This window comes from Carcharhinus amblyrhynchos, chromosome 13 (assembly GCF_965287045.1).
Source record: "Carcharhinus amblyrhynchos chromosome 13, sCarAmb.v2.hapA, whole genome shotgun sequence".
Classification (NCBI taxonomy): Eukaryota; Metazoa; Chordata; class Chondrichthyes; order Carcharhiniformes; family Carcharhinidae; genus Carcharhinus; species Carcharhinus amblyrhynchos.
In genome coordinates, this window is record NC_137336.1 from 45,251,924 (window position 1) to 45,272,824 (window position 20,901).

Sequence of the window (20,901 nt, forward strand, 5' to 3'; positions counted from 1 at the left end):
TCTCTGAGTGCTGGGGACCGATACAGTGCCAAGCTGCCGTTGTCTGTGAAGAAATAACACTCCACTCTTCCATTCCGCGGCTCATCTCATCTTGTTCCTGAAACCCAAAGAGACGTTTGTTATTCCCTCCGACACATTCAGTTCCAACCAGCCTGGCAGACGCAGGGGAGCTCAGTTCATTAGAAGGATTTGTTATTTTTTCAGTGACATGCTCTGGGGGATGTTGCCATTCCAACAGCAGCTCCTCCGGTCCCCCAGTAGTGTTTAGCATTGTTTGCGGGGCGGGGGTGTAAAAATGCACAGTTGTTAATTCAAAAGTGGCCTCAGCTCCTCGAAAGAGAGGCAGCCAGTCCCCTCGGTTTACCCAGCAGAGCGAGATGTGACTGACAGCATCGCACGTCACCGCAGCAGCCTTCCCAAATCCGGTACTTTAGAAAGCTGGAGACTCGATAAGTGGAGGATTTGCGACTGTAAACTGACAAAGCTTCGCACAGTGATCCCGCCGAGCCTTTTCCGAGCACAGCCGCTGAGATGAAGACAAGCAGCGTTTGTCAACCAGGCGAAACATGTCACTTAGACCACGTACTTTCCTCGGACTGAAATGGTAAGACCTATTTGTGGCTAAGTTGTGCTGGCTACACCGGAGCGATATTATGTCTCTTAAGATGGGGAGTTGATCAAGAGAACGGGAAGGATGTTTTGGAGTCTGCCGCAGAGAAAATAACAGAGAGACCAAATGATTGGCATTTTAACTTGTCTTTACCTTGTAGCTTATTTTCTTGATCTATTGTAGATTTAAGCCGATGTTTGTAATCAAAATAGATCACATTAAGTGTCATTCGATTCTATTTGGGACTTTCTAAGTAGTTTGCTTAAGCGTGTGTGGAAAGAGGGTGCTGGGGAGGGAATCAGTGGTTGCTCCAGCATTTACACCCAGCAAGAACTGGAATGTTGCAGCTACCGACAGCAGGTTGGGTCTGTCTTATGTGAGCTTTAAGGACATCGCTAGATGTAATGTTATCGCATCGCGGGACAACAAAAACAAAACACAGCGGCCACTTAACACTGAAACGTTAGTAAACGCCAGGGGTAGTTCAGAGATAAAAGCCGCCACGCGTTCTGGCAAACACATGCTGCGATATTATCAAATCTTGCGGAAAACGAGACGCGGAGTGCATCTGAGGCAACCTGCTCAGCGAATCCTTCTGCCCCATTCCAATGTCGCACCTTTCACTCGCTGTAGAATTGTCAACCCAACAGCCGTTCTTTTCAAAGGGAAATAACAGGTGAAGCGATAAGTTGTGTGATTCTGAGAACATACTCAACTTTTAGACCTTCCATTGTAACTTTCCAATTTTTCGTTCATTGATTTCAGACTGTCAAAATCAACCATTGCTTCAAGTTGATCTCCAACCTGTCAGTGAGGTGAGATTACAGAATAGTTTAACCCAAAGAAGACTTTTATCTCCCAGAACTTACTTAGTTAGGACTGCTACCTCACAGTACCAGAGACCCCTGTTCGATTGCGGGTCAGTGTCTCTGTGGAGTTTGCACGGTCCGTGTGGGTTTCCTTCGGGTGCTCCGATTTTCTCCCACGGTCCGAAAGGCGTGCTGGTTAGGTGCACTGGCACCTCAGTGTCCCTGAACAGGCGTCAGAATGTGGCGGCGAGGGGATTTCACAGTAACTTATTTTCTACTTGTGACTAAGAAATAAACTTTAAGTACCATTCTCCCATTACATCTAGTCTTAAAGTCGTGCCCTCAAGCACTCTTTCTGGTAACCTGTTCCCACCTACAGACTGTCCTCTCTGTGTATGGCTTGTTCTTCCAACCCCTTCACTGTCGTAGTTTAGACCAAAGCACTATTCGGAGTTAAGTTGCTTGACATCTTTATCTTACTTCACTCTGCACTGCTTTTAGAAAGTGGTTGAACAGCTGAAACATTAGAAAAGCTAACTTGTTGCAATTTTAAATCGCCTTACAGAAAATCCAGCAACAAAAAGTTATGGTATTCCAAATGATGTACAACCTGGACCCGTCTCATTAATTAATTTGAGAGAATGGGTGAAGGTTAGGGTTCGGTTTAGGGGCTATTTTGTGCAATTGGTGGGAAAAAGTCTATTCCAAGATAGCAGACCCACACAGCCCGAGGGATATATAGAATCTGATAATGACAAGGTGTGTTTCAAATGTCAACGTGTTCAAACCAGCTACATTCAAAGCGGCTACTAAAAGATAGGCCAATAAACGAAGGACAGCAATTCAAGTCGCAATGTTTTAAAGAAGAAAAACAAAAAAATCAAATTCGCAGGGAAGTAACCACAGAATTTCCTTGATGACATGAAGGAGGCAGCCACAGTAACGTGCCGATTACTATAAAGTTCAATGGATCCCTTGTAAAATGCACAGAATGCACAAATGGAAGACATTTGCTATGCATATCTGGGCCACGACACTCAAAATTGACATATACTGCGTGGACAGTTTCAATCTTCATGCAAGGGAGTTGGAGTGGGTCGCATAACTAAATACAACCCTAAATAAACTTCCGAAGCGTTTCATTCTTGCGTTCCCCCCCCCACCCTTCTGTACAACCTGCCGGATGTCTAATAAATGCATATTCACTCAGAGATGCGATTGAACTTGACTTGCCAAATACATGTCACCAACTATCACAGCATTGATCCTGGAGCAGGAAAAAGCCGGTGTGGGCTTTGCAACAGCGCGGGAGCTACTTCCAACTGCTGGAGAAAAAATACCGTGAGTATGAAGGGCATGGCGAAGGGCAAATTATAGACAGCTCCCTGTACCTTGTTCCTAAGGCTTGGAATCCATCCATACAGCACAACTTTCAAATAATCATTGTCTATTTAAGCACTGAACGAGTAAGAACGAGTGGATTTATGAATTCTTCAAATTGCCTGAGGATGGCACTGCTTGAGAATGAGATTTGAGGTGAGTGAAGGTGTAGGTGAGAATTCGTCTTGTTGCAATCTGCAAGATTAGAGGCGTCCAGGAGATGGCATTCCGATATGTCTGAGATTCCAATGGTTAGACTTGGCAGGGAGTGAGATGGTGCGATGATTGCTGAACTGGGCAACATAAAGCATTCTAATGTCTCTCTCTGTGTCTCGTTTTCTGTGTATGTGTGTGTGGGTGCGTCTTCGTTTAAGCTGTTAAATGCCAATACACGTAAAGAACTCCAAACCCTACTGATTTGGAGTAGGACTCCAGTAATAGCAATAAGGGCTAGTTGAGGATGTTATCAATATACAGGACAATTAGTGAACTCGGACTAGACGCGAGTTAAAAAATATGAATTATAAATGGTTTAATTTCAGCACGCGTCCACTAAGAACATGAAAATGATACAGCGCTTATATGAATTCGTGTAAAATTTGGTGCATTTATCTGCGCCAGCATGCAGGGATCATGGTAAAATCAAACTCGGTAGCGAGTTTCGCGGTGTCAGGTGGGGCGAATTGTGTAGAAAAATTTAGGGTTTAGGGTTGCGTTGCCCGGCTACAGCCGGCAGCCCCCCACCGCTCCCACATTTCCCAACCAAGATACTTGATCATCCTTATAAATTAGATAAGGATTGTTTTGTTATATGTTCTTGGCGTCTGCAAAGATCCCGTCTCCAATTTTGATTGCTGCAACAGGTATAATTTGCTCCCCCCCCCCACCACCCCCGTGACTTCTGTTGTGTACTTAGAAAGTAGTTTAATGCATCCTTATCTGTTTGAAATGATGTCGCAATATAAACTGGTTCAGAAAACACGCTGCCATGGTCATCTATAGCTACACTTCGCTTTCACTCTATTTGAAGGTTTGGTCTATTTTTGAATCCCAACTACGTGGACGGTTTTAATGATTTGCTTTTATAGAACTCCAATATAGACTAATACAATAGGAAAAGGGCTTCATGAAATCATTGTTTATAAAACAGTTGGAACAATAGTTTTGTCACGAGAAAATTATTTGTCTTGAGAACACTTTAGGGAAGTTCAATTTCTTTAAACCTTAAGTTTGTATATTTGAGTTGCTCTCAAACTCAAAATGTGCACTTAGATGTGAGGCATGGTTGTAGTTGCACGCACACACTTACACACATTCTTCCTTTTTGTCTCAGTGTGTATACTTAAGCAAGAATTTACCTCCCTTCAAGATTTTAGAATGGAGTTCAGATTTAGCTCCCCCCCCCCCCCCAATTTTTACTTACATGTTGTCCTACATGCAGGATGTGAAAACTGGAGTAAGTACTTTTAACTGACACACTTGATACCACTCAAAACTTGGTAGTAAATATTCATCCAATGTTTTGTAGGGAGGCTGTTGGTTTCAGAATGGTGTCTCTTTAGGAAATCTTCATACTCCTCAGTTGGTTAATTGAAAATCTTTATTAACGATTAGAGCTATTTACATTTGTACAATAAAGTTTACAGTCCAGGAGCTATCTCCATGCTTAGGTCTATACCAGCCTCTGTGAGTTAAGATGCTCTTTCAGAGAGTCACTGCAGACTCGATGGGCTGAATGATCTCCTTCTGCTCTGTAGGGATTCTATGATCTCTCTTTACACTGTGGTGTTCATTGGCTGTCGAAAATGGACAGGGGTTCGATGGCTTAGAGATGCAGGGTGAGTGGAAGGGGTTGGGAGCTCTGGCTGTTGATCCAGCAGTAAGGGTACTTCAGTAACAAGCAATGTAAGAGCTAACTTCACAAAATAAATCAGAGTAAAGGTTTAATAAAGAAACTTCATTACATCACCAGTCAAGCTATACCCTGAGCCACAAGTGCTTTCCACAATCTCCATCTGCTTTCTATTAAGACCATCATTTTGCCATTTGTTGCATTGTCCATCAGATCAGCTGGTCAGCTGACCCTCACAGCATGTTACCATGGGTTACATTCTAACAGCCTTTTGAACTCATTTTCAAAAAAAACCCCTCATCTACACTGGGGTCCACGTCATCTCTAAGGGGCTGTGAAGCATGACTATGTTAAAAACCTGGCCTAACTCCATGTGAGAGAGTATGTGAGGAGTAAGAGATGCCCAATTCTGCAATGGAGTCCACTAGGTCTGGAATGTCGAACACAGGTTACTGAGAGCAATCAGTACAAATCCTCCCAAAAATGAAATAGTCTAGGAATTTGTTTTACTCATTCATAGGACATGGGTGATTCTGGCTGGTCAGTATTTATTGCCCATCCCTGGTTGCCAGAGGACAGTTGAGAGTCAACCCCATTGCTGTGGCTCTGGAGTCACAAGTAGGCCAGACCAGTTAAGGATGGCAGATTTCCTTCCCTAAAGGACATTAGTGAAGTAGATGGGTTTTTGACAATCAGCAATGGTTTCACGGTCATCAGTAGATTCTTAATTCCAGATTTTTAATTCAAATTCCACCATCTTCCATGGCGGGATTCGAACATGTGGGTTTCCTCCGGGTGCTCCGTTTTCCTTCCACAGTCCAAAAAAGTGCGGGTTAGGTTGATTGGTCATGGTGAAATTGCTCCTTAGTGTCAGTGGATTAGTAGAGTAAATATGTGGGGTTATGGGGATCGGGCCTAGATGAGATTGTTGTCAGTACAGGCTTAATGGTCTGAGTAGCCTCTTTCTGTACTGCAGGTATTCTATGATTCTATTCTATGATTCTACTCAATACCACACTGATCCCGAGGCCTGAGTCATGTATCTTCTTTAATCACTGTGTGGGTGGTACTATACTCAGTCCCACATTAAACCTGTATGTGTCGGACCCTCATACTACACTGTCCTACAAGTCTTTATCTGATGTACATAGCATTACATTGGTTTACTTCATGTCTTACAACTATTATCTATTTACATTGTAGTTACCATAGAATTCCTCCAGTGCAGAAGAGGTTTTTCGGCCCATTAAGTCGACACTGACACTCTGACAGAGTGTTCTACCCAGGCCATTTACCTGCCCCTTCCCTGTTAATCCATACATTTACCATGACTAATCCATCTAACCTAGACATCTTGAGACACTAAGGGGCAATTTAACATGGCCAATCCACCTAATGTGCACATCTTTAGACTATGGGAGGAAACTGGAGCATCCAGACAAATCTGCAAATTCTATACAGACAGTCATCCACGGCTGGAATTGAACCCAGGTCCCCAGAACTGTGAGGCAGCAGTGCTAAGCATTGTGCCTCCTTTCTGCCCATATTGCTATTACTGGATTTGCATTATTATAACATTTTCACTATCCCATCTCATTTTCCCCCATCCCCTTCAAGTTCTTGCATTTACAGATTCAGGTGGTCTGAAAGGGGTGGTGGTCTGGTTGTAACCCTTTCATATCTCATTCAACATTCTGTCGGAGGAGTGGTCAACTCTGTTGCTTTTGTTTCACCTGCTGGCTTGCACATTGGACTAGGATTTGAGTGCTTTCCTCAACATTTCTTCACTTTACAATGAGAGCAGCTTGTCTAGGGATAGGGTGTAATCTCTTCCATTTTCTCATGACTGTGCCCACTGCCATGCCAACTTGGTAGGATCAGCATTGATCCTCATTCTGTCTGAGGACTCTACCCTACTTCTCGATGCCTGTAATCCAGACCGTGTCACCATTCTGCAGCTCTGGCAAGTGTCTGATGTGATTCTTCTTGTTGTAGGGAGAAGCTTGCTTCTCTCTCTTTGTGACTGATCTTTTATTTGAATGTCCAGATTTCCAACACTGGCTTTCAATTTTTGAGTGGAATTGGAAGTTGTGTGCAAAGTTTGCTTGGATGGGGACGGTCCATACTGAGGGGAGGGACCTGAAAGTGAGTAGAGCAACAGGAAAGTTCTCATTCTTTTTTCAGGAGAGTTTTCATCATTCCACATCTCCATTTGTCTTGGAGTGCTGATGCAGTGGGGGAAGTTGGCTTTGACTGCTAAGTGTGAAACATTCATTAGAGAATTGCAGGCCATAATCTGGCATTAGCCCATCTGGGATGCCACACAATCATCTCTTTTCGTACTCTGATGACCGCCTCTGTACAAAGTTGTTTTACCTCTACCCATCTGGAGAGGTAGCCCACATCTATCAGGAAGGATTTGTTGTTGTAGACAAACACATTGATATCCAACCTCTTCTAAGGCCTGTTAGGGAATAGACAAAACCTCTGGGTCCAGTGAGGCATCTTTATGAGCTGCATCTCATCCAATAAGGAGACTACAGGTTTACAGTCCCCCTTGATTGTAACCTGGAGGCTGATAATATGGTCAGAAAATTCTTCACATGTCCATGTCACCACAACAGCTATCTTTTCTGTGACAGCATATCTTGCCTCCATGTCCAAAGCTCTCTGGAAGCGTAATACACTGTTGGGCAACTTCCATCCAATAGTACCTGAAAACAGCCCACCCTGAGGCCTGTGGACAAAGCATCTGCTGCCATAGCAGTGGGCAGTGCTGGATCATGGTCAGCCAGAATGTCAGTGGCAAGCAACATTACCTTGATGTGAGTGACTGTTTCTTGCTGCAGGCCCCACAGTACCATGCTTTGACTTTCTTAAGCAGGTGTCTCAAGAATTCTATGAACTTTAACTTGCAAAGTAACCAAGTATTGGAAAGAGCTAAGTTAAAGAAGAGAGTCCAACTGCCCAGTAAACTGATCAATTCCTTCATAAATAATCTCTTCTATTGGATGAAAGAGGTGTTAATACAGATATTTAAAGTCTGAACTCATCAGAGACAGAATAGTGGTGGGTGTAACTGATGATATGCTCTCTAACCTCCTACAAACTAAAGAAGATCTAATCCTGGACAAGACAACCCAGACAATTAGACTGTCTGAACTCTGCAAGTAGCATAGGATGATATTAATGGGAGAGAATAAAGCATGGGGCAGAAGCCAACCCTCAGCCAGAGTAGGTAAGAACATTGCCGTATTATTCACAAACCCCAGGAGATGCTGGAGGTTGGGGACTGAGGAATGGATGGGGAACTTACCTATTGCCTTAGTTTTCTGTAGGCCCATTGTGATACCTCTGTTGCTGATGATGATGTGGGGCAAAAACCAAATGGAAGATTTAGAAAATTTGCATTCATTCATTCAGCGTCAATTCTGCTTCCTGCGGCCGCTGTAAGGCTGCCGGGAGCCTTTTGTTGTGCTCTTCCAATGTCACCCTGCGAACCAAGAAATAGTCCATCTGGCAAATGATCCCCTGAAGGTTGTGCAAGATGTCTGAGGTTGTGTATTGGAATATTTCTGGGGCAGACTTAATTCCAAAAGGGAAGCAGTTGGAGCAGAATCTGCTGAAGTGAGTAATAAATTGTGTTAGCATCAGGATTTCTCATCAAAAGGAAGCTGCCAGACTCTACTATTTGCATCTGGTTTCAAAAACACAGTGCTTTTAGAGAGTTTAGTCAAGCTGTCATTCACTGAGGACATTATGGCCTTGTTAAGCTTGTAAGGTCGCCTCAGATGCAGAGGGACCAGTTCAGTTTTAAGCCTGAGACCATTCTGGAGTACTTTGCAGTCAGTTGTACAACTGGGAGAATGACTCCCATGTTCACCACCTCATCCAGCTATTGCTGTACTTTCTTCGTGAGGGGATGGTGAACTTTTTATGGAGTGAAAACATAAGCTGGCTTAGTATCATCCCCCACTGTGATCTTGTATGCATTTTTCAGATGGACTAGTCATAAAAAGAGCTTTGGGAACTCATTCTTGTATTTTGAGCCAAGCCCTTGTTCGCTGATCTCATCAATCCTTTGCAGGAGGTTCAGTTCATCATAGGCTTTGCGGCTTAATATAAAGTAGTTCCAAGAAGCATGGCTGAGTCGTTTCTTGTTTTTGGTCTCGAAATTGTGGTATTTCTTTGGGTCATCTTTGTGTTTCTGGGGTTTTGGCTTGTGCAGTTTGCCATTGTGTCCAAATCTGATATAGTGGAAGCATTGGGCTGTACTTGCAAGACACTGATCTCTCCTCTGAGGGCATCTTGCATCACAATGCTTGCAAGATTGCTCTTCTGGCTGTTTAGAAATTGCTTTCTCTGACTTGGATTGTTTATAGTTTATTTATTTATTAGTGTCACAAGCAGACTTACACTCACATTGCAATGAAGTTACTGTGAAAATCCCCTAGTTGCCACACTCCGGTGCCTGTTAGGGTACACTGAGGGAGAATTTAGCATGGCCAATTCACCTAACCAGCACATTTTTGGACTGTGGAAGGAAACCAGAGCACCCGGAGGAAACCCACGCAAAAATGGGGAGAATGTGCAAACTCCACACAGACAGTGACCCAAGCCGGAAACTCAGGTCCCTGGTGTTGTGAGGCAGCAGTGCTAACCATTGTGCCACCATGGTTGTCTCTGTGTCCTTGTATCCTGATAGTGTAGATTGAGGGTTGGCTTCTGCCCCATGCTTTATTATCTCCCCGTAAAATCATTTTGTACTATTTGCAGAGTTCAGACAGCCTAATTGTCTGGATTGCCTTGTCCAAGGTTAGATCTTCTTTAGCTTGTAGGAGGTTAGAGAATAAATCATCTGTGACACCCACACTACTCTGTCTTTGATGAGTTCAGACTTTAAATCTGTGTATTCACATCTCTCTGTCACCCAATAGAAGAGATCATATATGAAGGAATTGATGGATTCCCTGGGCCGTTGAAATCCCTTATTGAATTTAGCTTTTTCCAATACTTAATTGCTTTGCAAGGTAAAATAAAGGTCGAACATTTTAAAACCTCTTATTTGTTGGATGATGGTGTCTTACAATCGACAATTGGGTCTATAGAGTAGAGCAACATGTTTGCTTTTTTCTGACTTTTTATCTCAGTAATGGCTGCCTGTGCTGACTTCTTTCATTCCATGGTTTGCTTTGATGAGTAACACGGTATTCAAATTTAAAATTCTGCTTGCTATTTTTTGAGCTGGACAGTCATGACTATTGTGAGAAATATAAATAATTAATTCTTCTGATCTTACAAGTGCAAAGGCAACGTGTGATGGTTCTAATGGGGGAATTGGGTTTCAGCGACAGGCTAGCACCTCTGATACTGAAGATGGAATTCTTCCAACATGTCCGCCATGGGAATCGCAGTGGGCAGAGGCAAACCATGCAAAGGTCCATTGACCTCAGGCAGGAATTTCGAGCTTTTAGGTGAGTGTGGGCAGAAAATCCCACCCTGAATTAGGGAAAGGATCTCAGGGCTGGATGTAACCTGGAACATTCAAAGATTTAGCTCACCCTTGCAGTCTCCGTGAACTCTGTGCTCTAAAGCTGGAATTCTAAGATAGATCCAATGGAGTCTTCTGCTGCAGTAATAATTCTGTCTCAGCTTCCAGATCTTTTCTCTGGAGCATTTTCTGGCAAAGTTTCTCTGCACCTTTAGCTTCTGTTAGGAGCTTCTCTCAGGTCAGAATTTTCATTGATGTTTTTTCTTGGTCTTAGTCTTAGCATCTCAGCTTATTTTAGCATTTTAGGAAGATTATGGGTTTTTGATCCCCAGCTGCCACTATGTTTGGAGAGTATTGATCGCAGAACTGTGTCTCTTAAAGAAGCTTCCATAGTCTTCAGTAGGTTAACTGTAAGTCTTCGTTTACAAGTAAAACTATTTGCACGATACAGTATAGGTTAAAGGCTAGGGGTCATTTCCATGTTTAGGTCTTTACTAGTCTTTGCTCAACACCACACTGACCCCTGGATCTGGCTCATGTACCTTCTTACATCACTGTACTCTGTCCCATATTAATTCTCTATGTGCCAGACCACCATACTATATGTTTCCAATTATGTTTGAGTTAATACCGCCTTTGTGCAATACATTTGCTATGTTCCTCTGAAAGCAAACGCCTATGATTGGATTTATTTTGGAGCTTCTTTCAAACTTCGTCACATCAAAAGCTTGCCTTCCACCATATTTGACCCCTGCACAAACATACATGTTTTTGTTAGGCGCATAAGTTTACATGTATAGATATTACTTCATCTAGCACTGGCAATTAGATAGTCACTAACATAGGAATTCATTGACCTGTGAACTATACTCCAACTCCCCCAAAATCAGCTAAGTACCTACTTAAAGGGAAAGAGCTGCCATTCCTATTTGATATGCCAGATAACTTGACCTGAGGCTTTACAGCAAAGACCTAAGCAGTTGTACACAAAATCATCCAATAACCAAGTAAAATATAAATCAAAAACCTCCTTCACAGGAATGTGCACCATTGAGCATCTAAGAATCAGTCCAAGATTACCAATGAGAGATGCCTTACTCCTGGTTACTCCTAAATCTGTGTTTATGACATACATTGATTCATTACTTCAATACTTTATTGGAATATATGGCTACATAGACAATACATTTGCATTGATCTGATGAGAACAATCACTTTCCCAAAAAGTGGACTAGTTTTGAAGCTTTAGATCAACTTGAAGGGGGAGGGCAGGTTCCCCATTAAGAATCTCATTGTGAAAATTAGATGAATCAGGTAGTGCACATAAAATAATCTAATCACAGTTAAAATAGACAAGGAATTCTGCTGATGTAATGAAGACATTCTGCTCAAAGGCAGTGATTTTCTTTTCACAAATATCATTTGTTTCAAGTTTTATGTGTCTCAGGTTGAAAACATAAACATGACACAGGATCACTCACCATCACATAAATCAAATCAAGTTGAGGTCAATCTGTATTACAGAAGTGCCCCTATATGGGTATGGAGATGTTTATAAGTAAATGTCATTCTCTAGTATCATTATGTTGGATGGCATTTGTACAGTAAACAATAGAATTGCATGTTCCTTCTGTGGATACTATGCAGTATGAGAGTTTAATGAAGGACATGAGATGGACAGAGTTTAAATAGTCTGGCACTGCTTTTAAACAGAGCTCTTCTGTTAAACAAGAAGCAATAAAATTTACAGAAACCAGACGGCAAACTGTGAAGTATCAAGTCAAATGAATGCATGTGTAAAATCTGCACAGTTTATCCTGGCTCTGGCTCATGTGTTCTTTAACATCTCAGTGAGAAATATCAGGATTTAATATGAAAAATGAGTTTATATGTAAGTTAATGAAATTATCATCAATAAGGTCATAGATCTACATAGTTACAAGAAAATCCATTAACTCCAAGAACTTTTCATCATGAATACTAATCTCTCCCATGACAGTTACAATTTACACAGTCGTGAGCAAAATATTTTGAGCCTGGAGAGGAAAATGTTAAGAGAAACAATCCCTATATGTTTGAAACGGATCCTACAAATGACACCACGGAAATTCATAAAATAAACCACATGGACATTGAGTTCAGTGAATTGTAATAGTAACGTTACCATTTAAAAACTGGCCAATACTAAAGTACATGTAATTTTTTTCAAAATTAACAATCAAGGATTGACACAGTAATATTGCATTTTAGGATGTGGGTTTTCACTTGTCATCCTTGCGTGAATTTTCAGCCTCAGACGTCTATTTATGGGGAAGTAGCATTGGGAAGTCAAATTGGAAAAGACTGTGGGAGGACAATTATATTCTGAAGTTGGTGTTAAGATAGTCACAGTGTTTTACAGCATAAAAAGAGGCTCTTTGGCACATTGTGTCTGCGCCAGCCATCAAGCATCATTATATTCTCATCCCATTTTTCAACTCTTGGCCTTGCATGCTGTGGCATTTCAAGCACTCATCTAAATGCTTCTTAAATTTAGCACTGGTTAGCACTGCTGTCTCTCAACGCCAGGGATCCAGGTTCAATTCCAGCCTCAGATGACTGTGTGGAGTTTACACGTTCTCCCTGTGTCTGTGTGGGTTTCTTCCGGGTGCTCCAGTTTCCTCTCACAGTCTGAAGAACATGCTGGTTAGCTGCATTGTCCATGCTAAATCCTCCCAAGCAGGTGCTGGAGTGTGGCAACTAGGGGATTTTCAGATTAACTTCATTGCAGTGTTAAAATAAGCCTACTTGTGATATTAATAGATTAATACATACATTTTGTGAGGGTCCCTGCCTCTACTGCCTTTCAGGTAGTGAGTTCCTGATTCCCACCCCCTCTGGGTGAAAAAGTTTGTCCTCAAATCCCCTTGCCTTAACGTAGTGAGTGAAGATGTCCTTAGTGCACTAGCACCAAAATTTATAACTTGTTTTACAACTTTGGTGTACCTAACCTGTTGAGAAAACTTTGGTCATTGTGACCGTGGAGCAGAGAGCATTTTGCTTTGCGCTTGTTCATGCAGTAGGTAATGACTAAATGATTCTGCTAACACTGAAACTCAGTGGAGAAAAAACATTCCATTCCTCAGTATTTACATACCTCACCTTGAAACGTGCAAAAACATTATACCATACTCAAACTAGTATGCTCACTAAGTGACATAAACGTTAAGATATTTTTCTGATAATTTTTTTTTTAAATTCTGTTATGTATAAGCTGTCAATGGATCTCATTTAATATCATGGAAAGTTGAATGTTCCCTTTTTGTCCTGAAATGTAATTGATTTTAGATGACTGTATTAACTATGACTAGGTGGGAGGTGGGCGGTGGGGGTGGTGGGGGGGGGGGCGTCAGTGGTGGGGAGTTGAATCAACTGCTAGGTCAATTGTTTTGCCATAGATATGACTCACATACAGAAAGAAAATTTTGACACTTTGTAGAAAAGGTAGAACTTCCTGAGATAGAAGGATTTCTGTTTTACTTTCGATTAAATTCTATTTTTCTTTACTTTTGATGAAGTGCCTGTGGGAAAGTTGGCGGTTACCAACTGATGATGTACAAAAAGTAACCCCTTTCATTCCTCATGCCATTTGCAGTCCCTTAATAATGAAATGGGCTTTGCAGGAGAAGGAAATTATATTGTTTCCTTTTCTTCAATGAGAAGTAGAGGTGGTAAAATGAAGAGAAGAGGGAAGATGGAGTGTTGGGAGAGTGGCGAGGACCTGGACAATGCATGGAGGTGAGATAGAAAACACATAAGCTTGCAACAATAATTAATTAAAGTTTATAGAACTGAAAATCAGATTCTTTAGAACATTGGGAAGCCAAAACAGGATTCCAACTAACAATTTATAAATCATATATTGGAACATTTGTGATATAAGCAGTCCGACTGAGTCATAGAAAATTGCTACTTAACTGACTCAATGTGATAGATGCTCTTGCAAGAAGGTCACCATTATGATCTGTGAAACAAAAAGAAATGAAGATTTGTTGGATGTGATCCAATTGCTATTCTATACGGCAAGACTTTCCTTATTAAATTTAGAGATAAGGATTCAGAATGCATCACACAAAAGTGTTAAGTACCTTTGTTGACAGAGCGAGCAATTAATTATTCTCCCAACCCTGACAAGGGGAGATTTCTGGTGAGGTAACAACCATCTTGTCCAAGTTTAGTTGGATACAATGGTTGCAATGGTGAATTTAGCATGGATATGGATTTGATTTGTGGCTAATTGTCCTGCCTTTAGAATAAAAAGATTATTTCAACCAACCATATACAAGGAGGTTCTCCCAGTTGAACCCATATCTTGGTTATCTCATTTCATTAATTATTGTGAATAAGCTGAAGTTTGTATGAAAAATAATTCTATTTCATAAGGATATTCTGGGAAATTATGGGCAACTATCTCCTCTTTTCTTCCTGGTGTAGGACTCGACAATAATGGAAAATCATTATTTCGCTTCTTATGTCCCACTAGGACTACCACTTTGCATTTTCACTGCATTCAGATTACGGTGGGGATTGGTGTACATTTCACCAGCAGAATTTTTTGGCTCCTACCCTATTAATAGTGTTTCCTGGATCTATCGCTTGTAAGGTGGTTGCAACGGTGAAAGAAAGCGGTGCTTCATACCAGTCCAGTTTCAATGTATTCTTTCCCAAGAATATACCTGCTGAAAGTTTTGCTCTCAGCCACTTGATGGGCTGAATGGCCTACTTCAACTCCTACATTCTGTGGTCCTGTGGTGTAGTTAGACACTGCTTCCCACTTCTAGGATAAATCTATTTTTCTTGCGTTGCTTCTGTCTCTGTTCTTTTAGTGTATGTTCACGCACACTGTCCTTCCCTTCAGGGAATAGTGGGGAACTGGTGAGAGGATTCCCGAGCTGATTATCAACCGTGCTACAACAGCAATCCCACAGCTGCATTGGCAGAACTTTCTTCTTCAGCAATGATGGCATCACTTTCAGTGGTTGTGATTTTGCTGAGAGCCCACCCTCCATACAAGTAACCTTTAACCGAGTACAAAGGGAGTTTCTAGTGGAGGCTTGTTGGGTTGAGTTTTGTAGAAGAATCCAGGCCTGAGTTTGTGTAGTAGGATGCTGCTTAATTACGTTTCTTGATATTGAACACAGGTAAGACTTGAAGACGGCAAACTCTGCTAATGTTACCTCACTTAAAATAAAATCCTTCAAATTTCTTTGGCAGACAGAATGGGGAGCCGGATGGAGAGAAGAGACTGTTGGTAGACAGATAAGAGTTGTATTCTTCTTGCCTCATTGCATGAAGTGGGTGTAATGTTTGAACTGGACGAGCACCAACTCAGAAATGGCATTTTCTGGCTCGTACAGGAGCGGTTGTATTGGAAGGAGGAGGCAAAATAAGTCCAGATTTCATCCTTCACTTTAGAAAAGAAAGACTTGCATTTATGTCTCATTTTTCATGATCTCAGGTCATCCGAAAGTGCTTTACAGCCGTCTTACTCCTATTGAATTGTACCCATTGTTACAATGTAGGAAACAAGGAAACACTGCAGCAATTTTCACTTAGCAATGTTGTAATGACTAAATAACCTGTTCTTGTTGCTATTGATTGAGAAATAAACACTGACCAGGACACCAAGGATAGCTCTCTTGCTCTCCTTTAAAATAGTGTCATGGAATCCTCTACATCCACTAAGAGGACAGACAGATTTACAATCTCAGCTAAAAACCTTTTAGCATTGACTAAAGCTTCCTGCACAGGAAGAAATCAGAGCAATGCGGCACCAGATCAGGGAGAGGGCTGCTAGGTTCTCAGATGTAATACTGGAGACTTTAGTGCAGGAGGTGTAAAGGAGGAAGGATGTTGTCTGTAGGGAGTCAGGAGGTCTTCTAGACAGATATTGCAAAGACAGTGGGAGCCATGGATTTTAATGCTAGGGTTCTTGCCCTGAGGTGCAGGGTACTGTGCGAGAAGATGTTCAGGCGTCATACTTGAACAGTCAAGGTCAGTGGATGGATCTTTAAACACCATCTTCCACCAACCCCAGCAGCAACGTCACACATTGCTCAATGCACCAACAATTACCTATCCGCAATTTACATGCTGCACACACACTCAATGCTTCAAGCTTCACACATGAAGTAAAAGCTAAGGGTGGCAGGTGTGACTGCATTTCCCCACATCCTTGGAGAAGACAGTGTGCAGAATTACTGAGGCAGACATACTGAAGCTAAAGCAATAGGTGTCACTGAAGCCATCTATAGTACAATCTTTACGCACCTTTTTAAATCCCATTTCAATATGTTACACCCCTTGCTTTTCTCAAATCCTCCCCTTCCCTCAGACCAAACTTTTCCTTCCATATTTCAGATGCCCCAAGACCCACTATCTTGCTAGCCAGTGGTAACTGAGGATGAAAGCCCAGAAGAAGAGTGTATGTTGGAGGAGGAAGCACTGCTGCTAACACATACAACCACCTGTTCAGATATTGAAACTGTGCATAACTTAGAGGGGAGCATTGAGACAAGATGTGCATATAATGAGTTACCAGGAATGAGTGGGCTGCAAACGGGCCAGGAAGATAGGGCAGTGCAAGTGTCAGCTCGCTGGAGGCAGATGGTTTAGCCGCAGAGGATTTAGAGGAGGATTTAGATGCAGCAGTGTACAGGATGGGCATGCACACTGAAATGCTTGATAAATTGGCAGGACAGTCAGTGAATCTGCTGTCATTGCCAAGGACCATGGAGGATCCTGGCTCCAACTTGGCACAGAGGTTGGATTCCATCCTTCCCAAAACAGAAGAGGTGGCTAATTTCATGGTAACACTTCCCAGTGGTGACTACCATCATGCAACATCTGATGGTCAGTGTTGCAACTTCTCTGGCTGCATGAACAAAATGTGAGTACTGGAGCAGAAGCTGAGATCATAGATCTTTCACCATTCTGGCTCAGAGTGCCACCATTATAACTCACTGCTCAGAGAGATTTGCAGAGTGTCACAGGACACTCAACTCCCTGTCCTCCAGCTGAGTGCTATGATTTCTGAGTCATCACTTTGGCGGAATAGTGACTCAGTGGCACACTGAGGCAGATAAATCTGCTGTGCCCTCTCTTTCTCTATCTATTTCTCGATCTATCTATCTCGCTTGCAAGACAATGCTCAAGCTGCCACCATTGTCCTTCACTGTTGCCTGCCACCCCATGCTGTGGCCATTCATGTTGAGGTGTTGTGTGTGAGCTGGTCAGGTCTTCTAGACAGAGCAGCTTGAATGCATCATGCAAAGCCATCAGTAATCGCCTCCATTGAAAATCACCAGCCTTCCACTAGTAAGCCTGCAGTCATTGGGGTAATACTGCATTGGATCAGTAGACCATGGAAAGGCACCAATAAAACAAGAGAATGTATAGGGTGAATAGTTGGAGTGTTGTGTGCTTATGGAAGTATTGTTGGACAAAGTTAATATGAAATGGTTGCTTTGTGATGTCTTTTATTTCAGAGATTTTATGGTTTGTTCCAAAGTGATTGAAAGCTAGGGAGTGTGGAGCAACCATAATTTGGGATGTTTTCAGGGGAACTAATGTTTCATGAGCTGCTAGCAGACAGATTGTAAGGAACAGTGATGTGCAGAATGCCTCCTCCATGCCTCCACCTTCCCTCCTTCTCTTTCTCCTCCTCCTGTGATTGTTGGCAAATCCCTGGTGCTAAGAATGGGTACCTTATGATGTCTATAGCAGATCATCATGAATAATGAGGCACCTTCCAGCTCACCCCAAGTTGTCTAGGCAGCAGACACATTGTTTCAGGCTGCTGATGGTCTACTGTACAATGTTCAAAGTTGCTCTATGAATAACATTATGGAAGCCCTGTCCACGTGTGAGCAGAGGGGAATCATCATGCTTAGTGGCTGAGAGATGGCTGGAAATGGCTGACTGGTGTTGGATGAAAGTACATGCGAAGCTGTACTTTGGGAAGTGGACATCTCCCCTCTCCCCACCATTCTGCCACCATTTTTGTCATCACTTGGTTCCTGTAGTGCAGACACAAGCAGTGACATAGGACCAAAATTGCAGCATGATTGTTTTGCATTGTCTATCTGGAAGACCACACAGATAATTATTGCCTTTTATGTCAAGGGATGATTCTCGATAATGGTTCGAAACTTGCCTTTTATCAGTTCACACTCATAAACCAAAACAAAATCGAGGTTTTGGGACCTTTTTTGAAAAGCATCCAGCAGCTTCTTTACTGCTTCCATATCCCAAGCTCTGTCTAGTCTAAACAAATTGAGGAATTTGGCACTGAACTGGGTGCAGAAGCCCTCTTTCAATTTTGATAATAAACATGGGCTCATTTGAAGAGGTTTTGTCTAGATTGAAGATAGCCTTTGTGCCCCTGTGCATCTTGCAGAGAGCTCTGCTTTGCTAATGTGGTTCTATTGAGCCTGACTTACAAAGCAGCTACAGCAATGTGTCCCACTGAGGCAAAAGTGGAATCTTTTCCTTTCCAAACTTTATCTTATTAACTTCTGAATTGGTCTTTCAGGAGAAAATAAAATGGATAAGACTAGCCTGAGCAATGATATTGTTCAATGCCTGAATGTGGTTATTGGGTTTAAGATGAATGAGTGTTTGAGGCATTTTTGCTTTATCTACTTGATATTATGCCATAACTTTGTGTTCTTGAAAAATGAGTCAACGGCATTGGATGGCATAGATTAATAGTAGTATATCAAAATAAGCTGAGTAACTTGCACTCAACTGAATGCACAAATTTGATAGCTAACCCAAAGCTTGTTCTCCCCTCCTGATTCTGGAAGAATATTTGGATCTAAAACTTAGTTTTTCTCCCTTTCTAATTCACGTGCTTCTTTCTCAGTTAAATTACTTAAATACAATTTGAGCGTTGTTTGACCAGAGGAGCACAGAGAAGAGTTGCTCCCTCATTCCCTTCCCACGTCTGCAATGGAGAAGAGCGTTTTTAGAGAAGGCAGGCAAGATAATCTACTGATGAAAAACAATGTCACTACACTTTGTGTACTAAAATGATATACAATAAGCAATACTGGAACCAAGAGTTCGTTTGTGCCAAAAAATAATGGCACAACATGTTCATTTTGAGAATTATTGCGTACTTGTTTTTAAGTGCTTCCTATGTGATTGCCAAGAAGATTACTTGGAAATGGAAGGTACCCAATATTGTCTAAGCTTTTTGTTTTCTTTGATATATTTGGAATTTGGAACAAATTTTAATGATAGATTTTTATTGTAGCTTTAACTCAAGCCAAAAAGGAGAAACAAAATCATAATGTTAGAAAAGAAATTCCTGAAAGATCAGGGTTCCTTTATTTATAAGTTTTTTTTCTGGGAATAATCAGATTACTTTAAAATATGTTTGTTCTGTATTTGAAACTACGACACTTCATCCAGGGCATTTTAAAACTACTTCCTGTCCAGGAAATGTTTTAGCAACTAGAATTCCATTTTCCTCAATATACAAGGGCAAATATGTAAAAATAAGAAGAAAATGACAATGTGCCTAGAGGAACGGGTAGAGATGTCAAGCAAATACTTTAGGCTGAATTATTGGGCCCTGCCAAGGGCAGGAACAGAGGTAGAAAGGACCCAAAGATATCGGTGTTGTATGGCAATATCAATCTCGGCATCAGCCATGACCACCAGGGCGGGATCACGATTCTGCCTGATGCCCAATTTGTCTCAATTATGGCACTCAGTATGAGTGCTGCATTGGGTGTTTTTGAGTGTAAGATTCCCCCATTATGCTGCAAGTCAACCTGACTGGATTTGCTCGGTGATCTCCCCGGATGGAAAAATGGCCACCCAAAATCCTTCCGTCTCTGGAATTAGCCAGGGTGGTAACAGCGGGATCTGCACCTTACATCCTCACACCCAGTCAAGTAACCCCGCCTACCACGCCCCCTGCAGCCTGCCATCTTTTTTGAGTTCACCTGGGGAGTTTTGAGGGGGGGATGGGAATTAAATTCTATACTATATCTCTGAAGTTTAGAAAAAAAGAAGTAATATCATTGAAAAGCATGAAATTAGAAACCACAAAGAAACCCTACAGTGCAGAAAGAGGCCATTCTGCCCATCGAATCTGCACCGACCACAATCCCACCCAGCCATATTCCCAAAACGCCACACATTTACCCCACTAATCCCTCTAACCTACACATCCCAGGACACTAAGGGGCAATTTAGCATGGCCAATTCATCTAACCCACACATCTTTGGACTATGGGAGGAAATTGGAGCAGCCGGAGGAAATCCACGCAGACCTGGGGAGAGTATGCTGACTCCACACTGACAGTGATCCAAGCTGGGAATCAAACCCAGGTTTTTGACACTGTGAGGCAGCAGTACTAACCGTTGTGCCACCATGCCACTCCATGGCGAATTTGACAGTATAGCTGCTGAGAGACAGTTTCCACTGAGCTGGAGAGTACAGAACCTAGAAGCATAGGCTCAAATTAAGGAGCTGGTCATTTAGGAGTGGGATGAGGAAAGATCTCTTTAATGAAGAGGTTGTGAATCTTTAGCATTCACTGCTCCAGAAAGCTGTGGAAGCTCAGTCACTGAGTATCATCAAGGCTGAACACAATAAGTTTTTGGACATTAAGAACATAAGAAATAGGAGCAGGAGTAGGCCATCTAGCCCTTCGAGCCTGCCCCACCATTCAATAAGATCATGGCTGATCTGAAGTGGATCAAT

At 42.1% G+C, this 20,901-nt stretch overlaps 1 protein-coding gene across 1 annotated transcript in view; it reads left to right on the forward strand.

Moving 5' to 3' along the window:
• The first annotated feature begins 380 nt into the window (after positions 1-380).
• Positions 381-20,901, forward strand: part of htr4 (5-hydroxytryptamine receptor 4) — a 165,677-nt gene continuing 145,156 nt past the window's right edge. Inside the window, exon 1 of the mRNA XM_080201107.1 lies at positions 381-604. The gene's annotated coding sequence lies outside the window, so the exon portion shown is untranslated. The remainder of the gene's footprint in view (positions 605-20,901) is intronic.